Source organism: Arachis ipaensis, chromosome B5 (genome assembly GCF_059453495.1).
Source record: "Arachis ipaensis isolate K30076 ecotype BB chromosome B5, ASM5945349v1, whole genome shotgun sequence".
Taxonomy (NCBI): domain Eukaryota; kingdom Viridiplantae; phylum Streptophyta; class Magnoliopsida; order Fabales; family Fabaceae; genus Arachis; species Arachis ipaensis.
The window spans coordinates 89,152,881-89,167,450 of NC_142440.1; the positions used below are offsets into that span (position 1 = coordinate 89,152,881).

At 37.8% G+C, this 14,570-nt stretch overlaps 1 non-coding gene across 1 annotated transcript; it reads left to right on the forward strand.

The window, feature by feature from the left end:
• The first annotated feature begins 14,097 nt into the window (after positions 1-14,097).
• LOC148564899 (small nucleolar RNA R71) lies at positions 14,098-14,205 on the forward strand. Its single transcript, XR_015884785.1, has one exon. It is a non-coding gene; the product is annotated as a small nucleolar RNA R71 (small nucleolar RNA).
• The last annotated feature ends 365 nt before the right edge of the window (positions 14,206-14,570 follow it).

Genomic DNA, 14,570 nt, shown 5'->3' on the forward strand with positions numbered 1-14,570 from the left:
GGTCAACGGCTAGGATAGGTAACCTTAGCTCTCAATTACTTGCCAAGAGGTTTTCTTGCACTTTAAGTTTCCTTTTCTTGCATTTTATTGCTTTGACTTTTAATTCCTTGCGTGTTTGTTGCTTTGATGTTTAATTCCTTGCATGTTTAGTTTTCACACTCTTGGTTGAGAAATTGGGTGTTTGGGTGGAATTGAGTTGTGGATGTCCATTGCGCATTGTGTGAGAATAGTTAATTGGTTTAATTTCCATTGACGCTAGTCTTTCACTAAATAATTAGTGAGTTGATTAGGACTTATGGATTGAGATCAATTACATCTTTTGACTAATTCTCAAGGAGGATTAACTGATTTTGATTGATTCCTCACAATTGTCATGATGGTGGTCCATAACTAGGATATGAAACCTAGATTATGCACTTCTTGCCAAGAGTTGCCATTTACATTCAATGCATGCTCATTTACTTTCTTGCTATTTACATCTCTTGCTCTCTTACTTTCATTCCCAATCCCCCATGCTCTCTCTCATAGCCAATGATTATACACTTAATTGCAACTCCTAGGGAAGACGACCCGAGGTTGAAATACTCTCGGTTATTATGTGGTTTGAATTGTGATAATATTTGATTGATGATCAATTGTTGGGTTTGGACTATACTTGCAACGTCAATCCTATTTTTAGTGTAAATTAATGATGGTTGTGACGAGTATGAGTGGAAGTGTGCCATGAGCAGTGGCTTCTGAGATTGAATATGTGATTACGACATGCATTGTTCTCCATCGTAGGGGCTGTGGCAGTCTCCCGCCTACGTTCGGATGTAAGAGTTGAAGCTGATGCACCACTATTTCGTGGTATATTTTGTACTTAATTGAGTGGATTTTATCAACTAAACTGACGCTTATTCATATAATTCGCATGTTTTACATTTTCCTTCCTAATTCTGTGCTTTGATTGAAAACATGCTTCTTTGGCCTTAAAATTACTAATTATTAATCCTCTCTTATTACCACTCGATGCCTTGATATGTGTGTTAAGTGATTTCAGGGTTTATAAGACAGGAATGGCTTAGAGGATGGAAAGGAAGCATTCAAAATTGGAAGGAACATAAGAAAATGAAGTTTTGGGAAGCTGGCAGCAACACGGACGCATGGGTGATGCGTACTCGTACCTAGCGCAGAAGAGAAGCGACGCATACGCGTGACTGACGCGTATGCGTGATAAGAAATTTTTCCATGCGACGCGCACGCATGACATGCGCTACGTGCAGAAAGTACAGAAAACGCTGGGGGCGATTTTGGGCTGGTTTTAGACCCAGTTTCCAGCCCAAAAAAACACAAATTAGAGGCTACAAAGTGGGGGAATCATACATCATTCATTCATTCATGAATTCACAACAAATTGTTAGGTTTTAGATGTAGTTTCTAGAGAGAGAGGCTCTCTCCTCTCTCTAGGTTTTAGAATTTCTCTTAGTTTTAGGTTTATTTCTTTTCAATTCCAGATTCAATGTTCCTTTAATTTAATTTCTCTTCTACTTTTAATTGTCTTAGAATTCTAGTTTGTTTAGCTTTCCACTTGAATTTATGAACTTTTCATGTTAGATTTGATTTTCCTATTTAATGCAATTTGGAGTATTTTAGATTTATTGCTTCTTGCTTTAATTGTTTTTATTGATGCTTGCAATTGTTGGTTTTAGATTTTACATTCCCTATTACATTTCTATGTTCTTATGTTATGCCTTCCAAGTGTTTGATAAAATGCTTGGGAGGGTTTTAAGTTATATTATTATGTTCTTGGCTTTGGTTGAGTAATTGGAGACTTTTGAGTTATCAAACTCCTTTGTTGATTGATAGTTGAAAGTTGCTAATTGATTTGGATCCCTCTAAAGCTAGTATTTCCTTAGGAGTTGACTAGGACTTGAGGAATCAAATTGATTCATCCACTTGACTTTCCTTCATAGTTAGAGGTTAACTAAGTGGTAGCAATGGACAATTCTCATCACAATTGATAAGGATAACTAGGATAGGACGTCTAATTTCATACCTTGCCAAGAGTTTTCTTAGTTATTAATTTAATTTCTTGCAATTTACTTTTCTTCTTCCTTATTCAAAAAAATCCAAAAAGATACTTTTCCATAACCAATAATAACGACACCTCCCTGCTATTCCTTGAGAGATGACCCGAGGTTTAAATACTTCGGTTTAATTTTATTGGGTTGGGTTTTCTTAAGTGACAACCAAATTTTTTGTATAAAAGGATTCTTTGTTGGTTTAGAAACTATACTAGCAAAGAGAACTTATTTGTGAATTCTTTACTAGCAAAAATCCGTTCGTCAAAATGGCACCGTTGCCGGGGACAACTCAGTTTTCACGAGTACGCGTGATGCACGCGTGCGTGTCACGCCCCGTTTTTTAATTCTTACTTCTTTCTTCTCTCCTTTCTCTTTCTTTCCTCCTCCTTTCATACTTTCTTCTTCTTAATCTCTTTAACTTCTCATCCTTTTTCACTTTCATTATATTTTACTTAATTTATTTGCAAACTTTCATTCATTGAATTTTAATTTTGTGCATATTTTTATTTTCTTCTCTAAGTTATTATTTTACCATTGGTGTTAAATGTTCTTATTCAACTGTTGCATCTTTTCTTGCATTATGTTGGTGCTTCGTGACTTGTTTTACATTATTGGGTGATATTAATTATCTGTCAACGCCAATCTTTTATGATACCTGTATTCCTTTTGCATTGACATGAATTTATATTGTCTTTCATTATCTACTATCTCTTCCCCTTTGTTGCAATTTTTGCACTATTGATATGCCATGTGCTTCTACTGTTTTCTCACTTGCATGTTGTAGCTACCATGTACTTGAGACTCTCGTTGTTTGGCATTAACCCACCCATATTTTCTTTGTTTTCTATCTTTGTTTTTGTGTTACTTTTCTTCCCTTTTTCTTTTAGGATGGCCACCAGGAAGGGAAATGGAAAACTTTTACATGGGGCTACAGACAAGTCCATCTGCACAATCTTTGGAGAAAAGCATCAGTTGGAGCAACCCGTCCACTTGCACATCTTAGCATGCACCGAGGACGGTGAAATTTTTAAGTGTGGGGAGGTCGATACCGACTTCTGTGGGTTAGTTTGTTCCTATTTCAATGCCAATGTTTAATTTTCTATGTTAAATTAGTTGTTGCATTTGCATGTTTGATTACATGTTTGTTGATTTTGTGCATGTTCTTCTACCACTACTTGGTTAAAGTAATAAATTTCTTTTTCAAGACCCTACTTTATAGTATTTCACTAATTTAAATTGAAAATTTGTGTTAAACTTGTTTGAAGATTGTAATTTGGAACATGAATTATGGCTAAGAACACACAACCTGTGAGATTTTGAGCTCAATTATATGGTTACATTATTTAACCATACTATTTTTATTCTTGTGTGTTTTCTTCTCTATAATTGAAATCTTTACTTTGTTACATTCTATATGTCCATTGTTTAGTGTATTTACACGCATGCATATGATTGAGGCCATCATTTGTTATTATCTAACTTATCCCAAATAGCCGACCTTTTCAATCACCTTTGTTAGCCACCTTGAGCCTTTTAATCCCCATTTGTTCTATATTTTACCACATCACTAGCCTTAAGCGAAAAAACAATTAATTACCTCAACTGAATCTTTGGTTAGCTTAAGATAGAGATTTTGTATTAATTAAGTGTGGGGAACTATGGGAACTTGGGTTGATGAAAATGTGCTGTGTTTTATTGACAAAAGTATTAGGAATTTGGGTGCATACTCATGTGAGACCGGAAAAATTAAAAACTCATGTACATTGATATGTTATGTTTGCTTTTATTATTCAAAAAAAAAATAATAATAATAAATTACAATATAAGTGAATAGATAAATAAGGGGACAAAATTACCCCAAGCTAAGTTTAATAAAAGATCAATGCATATGTAGTGAAATTAAGGAAAATTTGGTACATGAGTATGTGATGGAAAAGTGAGAATTATGGGTAGCTAGGAATAATTTCATATATATAGAGTGTGTGTGTGTTAGGTGAAAGCTTAGGTTAATCAAAGATTCATATTATAGCTCACTTGGCCATACATATATCCTCACCCTTACCTTGGCCCCTTTACAACCCTGAAAAGACCTCATGATGTTTGCATTGGTATACTAAATTTTTGTTAATTGGTTAGATGAAGAACAAAGTTTTAGAAAGCATGACTAGAGAAGAGTAGAGTGATTAACCCTAGACACTTGAGCGATTAGAGTGCATATATACTACCAGTGAGGGTTCAATGCCTAATTCTATGTTCCCTGCTTTCATGAGCTATCTTCTTACAAGTTTACTTGTCTTTTACTATGTGATTTAAATTAGTGGAATTTGATTTATGTTTGTCTTGGAGAACTTGTTTATTTTTTACCAAGTAGATAGAAACATCTTAGCATATAGTTGCATTCATACAGATAGGTTGCATTTCATAATTTCAACCATTCCTCTTCACTGCTTTGTAGCTTCTCTTGAATACAGCATGAGGACATGCTAATGTTTAAGTGTGGGGAGATTTGATGCACCACCATTTCGTGGTATATTTTGTACTTAATTGAGTGGATTTTATCCACTAAACTCACACTTTTTCATATAATTCGCATGTTTTACATTTTCCTTCCTAATTCTGTGCTTTGATTAAAAACATGCTTCTTTGGCCTTAAAATTACTAATTATTAATCCTCTCTTATTACCACTCGATGCCTTGATATGTGTGTTAAGTGATTTCAGGGTTTGTAAGGCAGGAATGGCTTAGAGGATGGAAAGGAAGCATGCAAAACTGGAAGGAACGTGAGAAAATGAAGTTTTGAGAAGCTTGTAGCAACGGGCACGCATGGGCGGCGCGTACGCGTGCCTAGCACAGAAGACAAGTGACGCGTACACGTGACCGACGCGTATGCGTGACAAGAAATTTTTCCAAGCGACGCGCATGCGTGACTTACGCGTACGCGTGACATCCGCCACGTGCAGAAAGTGCAAAAAATGTTGGGGGCGATTTTGGGCTAGTTTTAGACCCAGTTTCCGACCCAGAAAACACAAATTAGAGGCTACAAAGTGGGGGAATCATACATCATTCATTCATTCATGAATTCACAACAAATTGTTAGGTTTTAGATGTAGTTTCTAGTGAGAGAGGCTTGATGACATGTCATCATGTCATGTTTTTCTATTTTTTTTCATACGAGAAATTGATGATTAGTGCTTAAATATTGCAAGCTTTTGTTCTTAAATATTATATTTCCTTGATCTTTTGATTTTATAAATTTTGTAGGAAATAAGTGTAAAAAGAAGCAAAATAGCACAAAATCAGCTCAAAAGAAGAAAAAATGGATTTTGGGGCACACTTTGAAGTTTGAGCACACTTTGGAACTTTAGGGCATGCTTTAAAAGCGTGGCCCGTGACCATGAGGCCATGACTGCATTATGCATGCATTTAATTATTAATGCCATCATGATGCATTATTAACGCATTAGGCATGGAAAATGAATGCCGCGTTAAAGCAATTGGTATTATTAGTCAATGAATGCATACATGAAATGTTGCATGAAACATTAATTAATCATGCCAATAAGAATGAATGAATGCTACGTTGAAATAAATGAATGATACATTGTCATTCTTAATTAAGTTCATGAAAGAATGCATGTAATATTATTAATACCAATAAGGCGTTAATGAAGTGCATGAATGAAACCATTAAATCATTAATGCCATAATGAATGAATGCTTTAATGTAATGCAATTGGCTTTATTAACTAAGTAATATAATAAAAGCATGCATGTGTTTAGTTAATTAGTACCATCAAGGACAATGTATTGGCTTTATTAATTAAGATAGAATGAAAGCATGTAGCGTTGATTTTTGCAACGGAGCGCCTCAACAAAGCCAAGGAGAAACAAGAGAGCGCTCTGTTCATTCATTTTACTTTTTCGGGCATTGCCAAGAGAAAACCAAGAACGCGCACCAAGGGAAGCCCATCAAGCTAAGGAGGTAGCGTTTAAAAATTGAGCGCTACGTTAACTCTTTTCACTTTCTCGGGCCCTCAAACAAGGTTAAGCAAGGAATCAAAGTAGCGCTACGTTTGTGCTCTTAACTGAGCGCTACAAGGCTTGGCAAGAAAATTGGCCAAAGTGGCTTCACCAAGATTTGAAAAGGGTGCAACAACGGCGGCGCTGCAGCTCAGTAACGGTGACGCGGTGGCAGCTCACGTGGATGGCGACGGCAACCCACAGCACTGACGGCGACAAGGCTGGTTGCGGGCTTCTTCCTCGCGGTGTCTGGATCTCTCTCCGCGGCGGTGGCACGGCAGCAGTGACGAGCTTCAGCGGCGGCGAATCACTGGCGACGGAGGTTTGGCAGTGGTGAACGGCTTCTCTTCCTCTGTGCGCACTCTGCTCCTCCTTTCTACCAATCAGCGACAGCAACGCAGATAGGGTGCAGCGCGACGGCAACGGAACGGCGGCGCGGCAGTGGCGGCTGCGCGCGGGCAAGGCTAGGTGACGCTGGCGATGGTGGCGTGGGATCCTTGCGTGCGATAGTCCGGCGGTCATGGCGGCGCGGCAGCAGCTCTTCCCTCGAGCCCTCTCTCTCTGCTCTCTGTTTTGCTACTGAACACTATGCTGAAAGAAGGTTGGAAGGGGGTGGGGTGCGGCTGTGTGTAGTGAGGGAGTTAGGGTTAGGGTTTCTGGGATTTGGGAATTAGGGTTTTTGATTCAATTTGGGAATTAGGGTTAGAAATTAGGGATTTTATAAAGTAATATTGATAGATATGAATAGATATTTTGATAAAATTGAAGGGTAGAGTTATTTTAAAATCAAATATACTTTATTAAAAATATTTAGGAACATTATTTATCAACATATTGCTAAGTTCAATCAATTATTTCTAATTTACATTATAAAATGAACAAGTTAATTATATTTTGTAAAGTACAATTTAAATTCAAATATCAATTTTCTAGATTAAATCATACAAATCTCTATTATTTTCCTATCTCTGAAATTTTAATTTCAATTTATAAAATAATTAATTATAATAAAGTTGTACATAAATATTAATTGACTTAAACTTAAAATATTTATAAATATCAATCTAATCATTTTTAATAAAATCATTTTCTAGGAGTTCAAATTAATAACATAATTTATTCAAAATAGAATTAAATTATACAATTCTTCTTATTTTTCAATTATCAAAATTATAATTTTAATTATACTAAATATCTAATAAAGATTATATAAAAATTCTAATTAATTTAAACTTCAATTATCATGAAACTCTATTTAATTACCTTTAGTAAAATAATTTTCTTAAAATAAGATTATCAACAAATAAAATAAATCACAAATAACTATTTATTTGATTTTCAAAACTAGGGTTGTTACATTCTACCCACCTTAGAAAAATTTTCGCCCTCGAAAATTGCTAGAATAAAATAAATCCGAACTTAAATCAAATTAAACAAAATATATGAAAGAAGCATAGGCATTTGTCAAGAATGAATATTCAAAAAGTTACGTAAGACTTCAGATTCATAGGCAAGCAAAGGTATACAAGAATGACAAAGTATGGTTGGGAAACAAGCAAATCACATTCTAAGAAGGAAATTCAAACCGGAGAATTCCAATGAAAGCAACGAAGAAAAAGATGGCACGAGTTCATGTGGCACGAGTAAAGATTATACGTGGAATCAAAACTAACTTCATAACCTCTAACGCTCCCAAACCCCGTTAATCGCATCACTTATAACTTCTATTTCGTCTATGATAACCTATTAGTGTTCCCATATACATAAATCATTAGTATTAAGTTGGCCAGACCTAATACCATGAGGCATGCAATGGTAAACTAACAGTGTTAATCATCAGACAGTCATGCATATAAAACTCAAACTCTTGTTATCAGAATAAGTCACAAAGCATGACAGACACTCAGAATATGCAGTGAAGCATTGTCAGTCCATTCCCAAGGCTCTAACAGGAACGAACTGCTCTGATACCATATTGTAACGACCCAACTTCCAATACGTCATGATCGTACCAAAAGTAAGGCGTTACTGACCTGTTTTCCTTATTAACTATTTACTATTAAGCCTTTAGTTCGATATCGCGATCCAATTTTAGTAAAAATACAAGAAATTTTTTTTTTGTTTTTATTAATTAAAATCATATAGCAAACATCACCAAGAAATAATAATAATCACATAATTATTAATAATAGTAATATTATACAAAAGGATTTAAATAAAATTTAGGTACAACTCCTATCCCTCTGCATAAAATAAAAACTAAAGTAACAAGGGCGAGGGAATTCTATGAAAATAACCTAACTCAAAAACTTATCTCATAAATAAATACTATACTCGCCCGCTGGTGCGCAGAAGTTGTGATCACACTTTGATTATGTAAAATTCATCGCTCTTTCTTTCCCTGGTAATGGCGCCAAAAACATGATGCCAGTACCATGGTTCACAACTTCGTACAACTAACCAGCAAGTGCACTGGGTCGTCCAAGTAATACCTTACGTGAGTAAGGGTTGAATCCCACGGAGATTGTTGGTATGAAGCAAGCTATGGTCACCTTGTAAATCTCAGTCAGGCGGATATAAAATAGTAATGGGATTTTCGAAATTTAATTAATAAAATAGGGATAGAAATACTTATGTAAATCATTGGTGAGAATTTCAGATAAGCGCATAGAGATGCTTTCGTTCCTCTGAACCTCTGCTTTCTTGCTATCTTCATCCAATCAGTCTTACTCCTTTCCATGGCTGACTTTATGTGATACATCACCATTGTCAATGGCTACTTTCGGTCTTCTCTCGGGAAAATGATCCAAATGCCCTGTCACGGCACGGCTAATCGTCTGGAGGCATCACCCTTGTCAATGGCTTCATCTTATCCTCTCAGTGAAAATGGTCAACGCACCCTGTCACGGTACGGCTATTCATCTGTCGGTTCTCGATCCTGCTGGAATAGGATTTACTATCCTTTTGCGTCTGTCACTACGCCCAGCAATCGCGAGTTTGAAGCTCGTCACAGTCATTCAATCATTGAATCCTACTCGGAATACCACAGACAAGGTTTAGACTTTCCAGATTCTCTTGAATGCCGCCATCATTCTAGCTTACACAACGAAGATTCTGATTAAGAGATCTAAGAGATACTCATTCAATCTAATGTAGAACGGAAGTGGTTATTAGGCACGCGTTCATAGGGAATGATGATGATTGTCACGTTCATCACATTCAGGTTGAAGTGCGAATGAATATCTTAGAAGCAAAATAAGATGAATTGAATAGAAAATAGTAGTACTTTGCATTAATCTTTGAGGAACAGCAGAGCTCCACACCTTAATCTATGGAGTGTAGAAACTCTACCGTTGAAAATACATAAGTGAAAGGTTCAGGCATGGCCGAATGGCCAGCCCCCAAAACGAGATCACAGGATCAAAATACAATCCAGGATCCAGGATGTCTAATACAATAGTAAAATGTCCTATTTATAATAAACTAGCTACTAGGGTTTACAGAAGTAAGTAATTGATGCATAAATCCACTTCCGGGGCCCACTTGGTGTGTGCTTGGGCTGAGCTTGAGTGTTGCACGTGTAGAGGCCATTTGTGGAGTTGAACGCCAGTGTTTGTGCCAGTTTGGGCGTTCAACTCTGGTTTTGGATCCTTTTCTGGTGCTGGACGCCAGAATTGGGCAGAGAGCTGGCGTTGAACGCCAGTTTAAGTCGTCTATTCTTGGCCAAAGTATGGACTATTATATATTGCTGGAAAGCCCTGGATGTCTACATTCCAACGCAATTGGAAGCGCGCCATTTCGAGTTCGGTACCTTTAGAAAATCCACTTTGAGTGCAGGGAGGTCAGAATCCAACAGCATCAGCAGTCTTTCTTCAACCTCTGAATCTGATTTTTGCTTAAGTCCCTCAATTTCAGCCAGAAAATACCTGAAATCACAGAAAAACACACAAACTCGTAGTAAAGTCCAGAAATGTGAATTTAACATAAAAACTAATGAAAACATCCCTAAAAGTAACTAGATTCTACTAAAAACATACTAAAAACAATGCCAAAAAGCGTATAAATTATCCGCTCATCACAACACCAAACTTAAATTGTTGCTTGTCCCCAAGCAACTGAAAATCAAATAGGATAAAAAGAAGAGAATATACTATAAATTCCAAACTATCAATGAAACATAGCTCCAATAAAATGAGCGGGACTTATAGCTTTTTGCCTCTTGAATAGTTTTGGCATCTCACTTTATCCATTGAGGTTCAGAATGATTGGCATCTATAGGAACTTAGAGTTCAGATAGTGTTATTGATTCTCCTAGTTCAGTATGATGATTCTTGAACACAGCTATTTTATGAGTCTTGGCCGTGGCCCTAAGCACTTTGTTTTCCAGTATTACCACCGGATACATAAATGCCACAGACACATAATTGGGTGAACCTTTTCAGATTGTGACTCAGCTTTGCTAGAGTCCCCAATTAGAGGTGTCCAGGGTTCTTAAGCACACTCTTTTTTTTTTTTTGCTTTGGACCTTGACTTTAACCGCTCAGTCTCAAGTTTTCACTTGACACCTTCACGCCACAAGCACATGGTTAGGGACAGCTTGGCTTAGCCGCTTAGACCAGGATTTTATTCCTTTAGGCCCTCCTATCCACTGATGCTCAAAGCCTTGGGATCCTTTTTATTTGCCCTTGCCTTTTGGTTTTAAGGGTTATTGGCTTTTTGCTCTTGCCTCTTGGTTTTAAGAGCTTTTGGCTTTTTCTGCTTGCTTTTTCTTTCTATTTTTTTTCGCCTATATTTTTTTTTTCTCTGCAAGCTTTGTTCTTTGCTGCTTTTTCTTGCTTCAAGAATCATTTTTATGATTTTTCAGATTATCAAATAACATGTCTCCTAGTCATCATTCTTTCAAGAGCCAACATATTTAACATTCTTAAACAACAACTTCAAAAGACATATGCACTGTTCAAGCATACATTCAGAAAACAAGAAGCATTGTCACCACATCAATATAATTAAACTAAGTTCAAGGATAAATTCGAAACTCATGTACTTCTTGTTCTTTTGAATTAAAACATTTTTCATTTAAGAGAGGTGATGGATTCATAGGACATTCATAACTTTAAGACAGAGTTACTAACTACTAATGATCATGTAATGAAGACACAAACATAGATAAGCACTTAACATAGAAAACGAAAAATAGAAGAAATAAGAGCAAGGAATGAATCCACCTTAGTGATGGTGGCGTTTCCTTCTTGAGGGACCAATGACGTCCTTGAGCTCTTCTATGTCTCTTCTTTGTCTTTGTTGCTCCTCCCTCATTGCTTTTTGATCTTCTCTTATTTCATGAAGGATGATGGAGTGCTCTTGATGTTCCACCCTTAGTTGCTTCCAATAATTGTGTGGAAGAAAATGTATCCCCTGAGGTATCTCAGGGATCTCTTGATTTGCAGTCAAATGTTCTACCACTGAGCTATAGACCCTTGATGGAAGCTTTTGTTTTCCCTTTCCTCTTTTAGAGGTTTCTTTGGCCTTAGGTGCAATCAATGGTTATGAAAAAAAAAAACAAAAAAGCTATGCTTTTACCACACCAAACTTAGAATGTTGCTCGCCCTCGAGCAAAAGAAGAATAGAGGAAGAAGAAGAAGATATGGAGGAGATTGATGGATGTGTGTATTCGGCCATATGGGTGGGATTGGGTGGGAGAGAGATGTTGAATTTTGAAGGTAGTGGGTGTATGGATGTGAGTGGTAAATGGAAAACAGAAGGGATGATCATGAATGGAAAGAGAGATGATGAGGCATGTGGGGATCCTGTGGGGTCCACAGATCCTGAGATGATCCTGTGGGGTTCACAGATCCTGAGATGATTCTGTGGGGTCCACAGATCCTGAGGTGTCAAGGCATTTACATCCCTGCACCAAATTAGGCATGTAAAATGCCCTTGCACACAACTCTGGGCGTTCAGCGCCAGGTTGGTGCCCATTTTGGGCGTTCAACGCCCATTTGTTGCCATTTCTGGCGTTGAACGCCAGAACCATGCTTGTTCTGGGCGTTCAGCGCCAGGATGCTGCCCATTTTGGGCGTTCAGCGCCAGAACCATGCTCTGTTCTGGCGTTGAACGCTAGGCAGATGCTCCTCCAGGGTGTGATTTTTCTTCTGCTGTTTTTGATTCCGTTTTCAATTTTTTTATATTTATTTTGTGACTCCACATGATCATGAACCTATAATGACATATAACTAAGAAAAATATAGTTAGATAAAAATTGGGTTGCCTCCCAACAAGCGCTTCTTTAATGTCAGTAGCTTGACAGTGGGCTCTCATGGAGCCTCACAAATGTTCAGAGCATTGTTGAGACTCTCCAACACCAAACTTAGAGTTTGGATATGGGAGTTCAACACCAAACTTAGAGTTTGGTTGTGGCCTCCCAACACCAAACTCAGTAGTTTGACTGTGGGGGCTTTGGTTGACTCTGCTTTGAGAGAAGCTTTTTATGCTTCCTCTCCATGGATGCAGAGAGAGATCCTTGAGTTGTAAACAGAAGGTTGTCCTCATTCAATTGAAGGATCAATTCTCCTCTGTCCACATCAATCACAGCTCTTGCTGTGGCTTGGGAAGGTCTTCCTAGGATGATGGATTCATCCTCTTCCTTTCCAGTATCCAGGACTATGAAATCAGCAGGGATGTAAAGGCCTTCAACCTTTACTAACACGTCCTCTACTTGTCCATAAGCCTATTTTCTTGAATTGTCAGCCATCTCTAATGAGATTTTAGTAGCTTGCACCCCATAGATTCCCAGTTTCTCTATTACAGAGAGGGGCATGAGGTTTATTCCTGAACCAAGGTCACACAGAGCCTTAAAGATCATGGTGCCTATGATACAAGGTATTATGAACTTTCCAGGATCCTGTCTCTTCTGAGGCAATGTCAATTGATCCAGATCACTTAGTTCATTGATGAACAAGGGAGGTTCATCTTCCCAAGTATCAATGCCAAATAATTTGGCATTCAGCTTCATGATTGCACCAAGGAACTTGGCATCTTGCTCTTCAGTAACATCCTCATTCTCTTCAGAAGAGGAATACTCATCAGAGCTCATGAAGGGCATAAGGAGGTTCAATGGAATCTCTATGGTCTCTAGATGAGCCTCAGAGTCCTTTGGTTCCTCAGAGGGAAGCTCCTTATTGATCACTGGACGTCCCAGGAGGTTTTCCTCCTTGGGATTCACGTCCTCCTCTCCCTCATTGGGTTCAGCCATTTTGGTTATGTCAATGGCCTTGCACTCTCCTTTTGGATTCTCTTCTGTATTGCTTGGGAGAGTACTAGGAGGGATTTCAGTGATCCTTTTACTCAGGTGGCCCACTTGTACTTCCAAATTTCTAATGGAAGACCTTGTTTCATTCATGAAACTCACAGTGGCCTTAGATAGATCAGAGACTAAGTTTGCTAAGCTAGATGAATTCTGCTCAGAATTCTCTGTCTGTTGCTGAGTGGATGATGGAAAAGGCTTGCTATTGCTAAACCTGTTTCTTCCACCATTATTAAAGCCTTGTTGAGGCTTTTGATCCTTCCATGAAAAATTTGGATGATTTCTCCATGATGAATTATAGGTGTTTCCATAAGGTTCACCTAAGTAATTCACCTCTGCTATTGCAGGGTTCTCAGGATCATAAGCTTCTTCTTCAGAAGATGCCTCTTGAGTACTGTTGGATGCAGCTTGCATTCCATTCAGACTCTGGGAAATCATATTGACTTGCTGAGTCAATATTTTGTTCTGAGAAAATATGGCATTCAGAGTATCAACTTCAAGAACTCCCTTCTTCATAGGCATCCCATTACTCACAGGATTCCTCTCAGAAGTGTACATGAACTGATTATTAGCGACCATGTCAATGAGTTCTTGAGCTTCTGCAGGCGTTTTCTTTAGGTAAATGGATCCACCTGCAGAAGTATCCAATGACATCTTTGATAACTCAGATAAACCATCATAGAATATATCCATGATGGTCCATTTTGAAAGCATGTCAGAAGGACACTTTTTGGTCAGCTGTTTGTATCTTTCCCAAGCTTCATAGAGGGATTCACCATCTTTTTGTTTGAAGGTTTGAACATCCACTCTAAGCTTGCTCAGCTTTTGAGGAGGAAAAAACTTGGCTAAGAAAGCCGTGACCAGCTTATCCCAAGAGTTCAGGCTGTCTTTAGGTTGAGAGTCCAACCATATTCTAGCTCTGTCTCTTACAGCAAAAGGGAAAAGCATGAGCCTGTAGACTTCAGGATCTACTCCATTGGTCTTAACAGTATCACATATCTGCAAGAATTCAGTTAAGAACTGAAAAGGATCTTCAGATGGAAGTCTATGAAACTTGCAGTTCTGCTGCATCAGAGAAACTAATTGAGGTTTCAGCTCAAAGTTGTTTGCTCCAATGGCAGGAATGGAGATGCTTCTTCCATGTAAATTGGAATTTGGTGCAGTAAAGTCACCAAGCATTC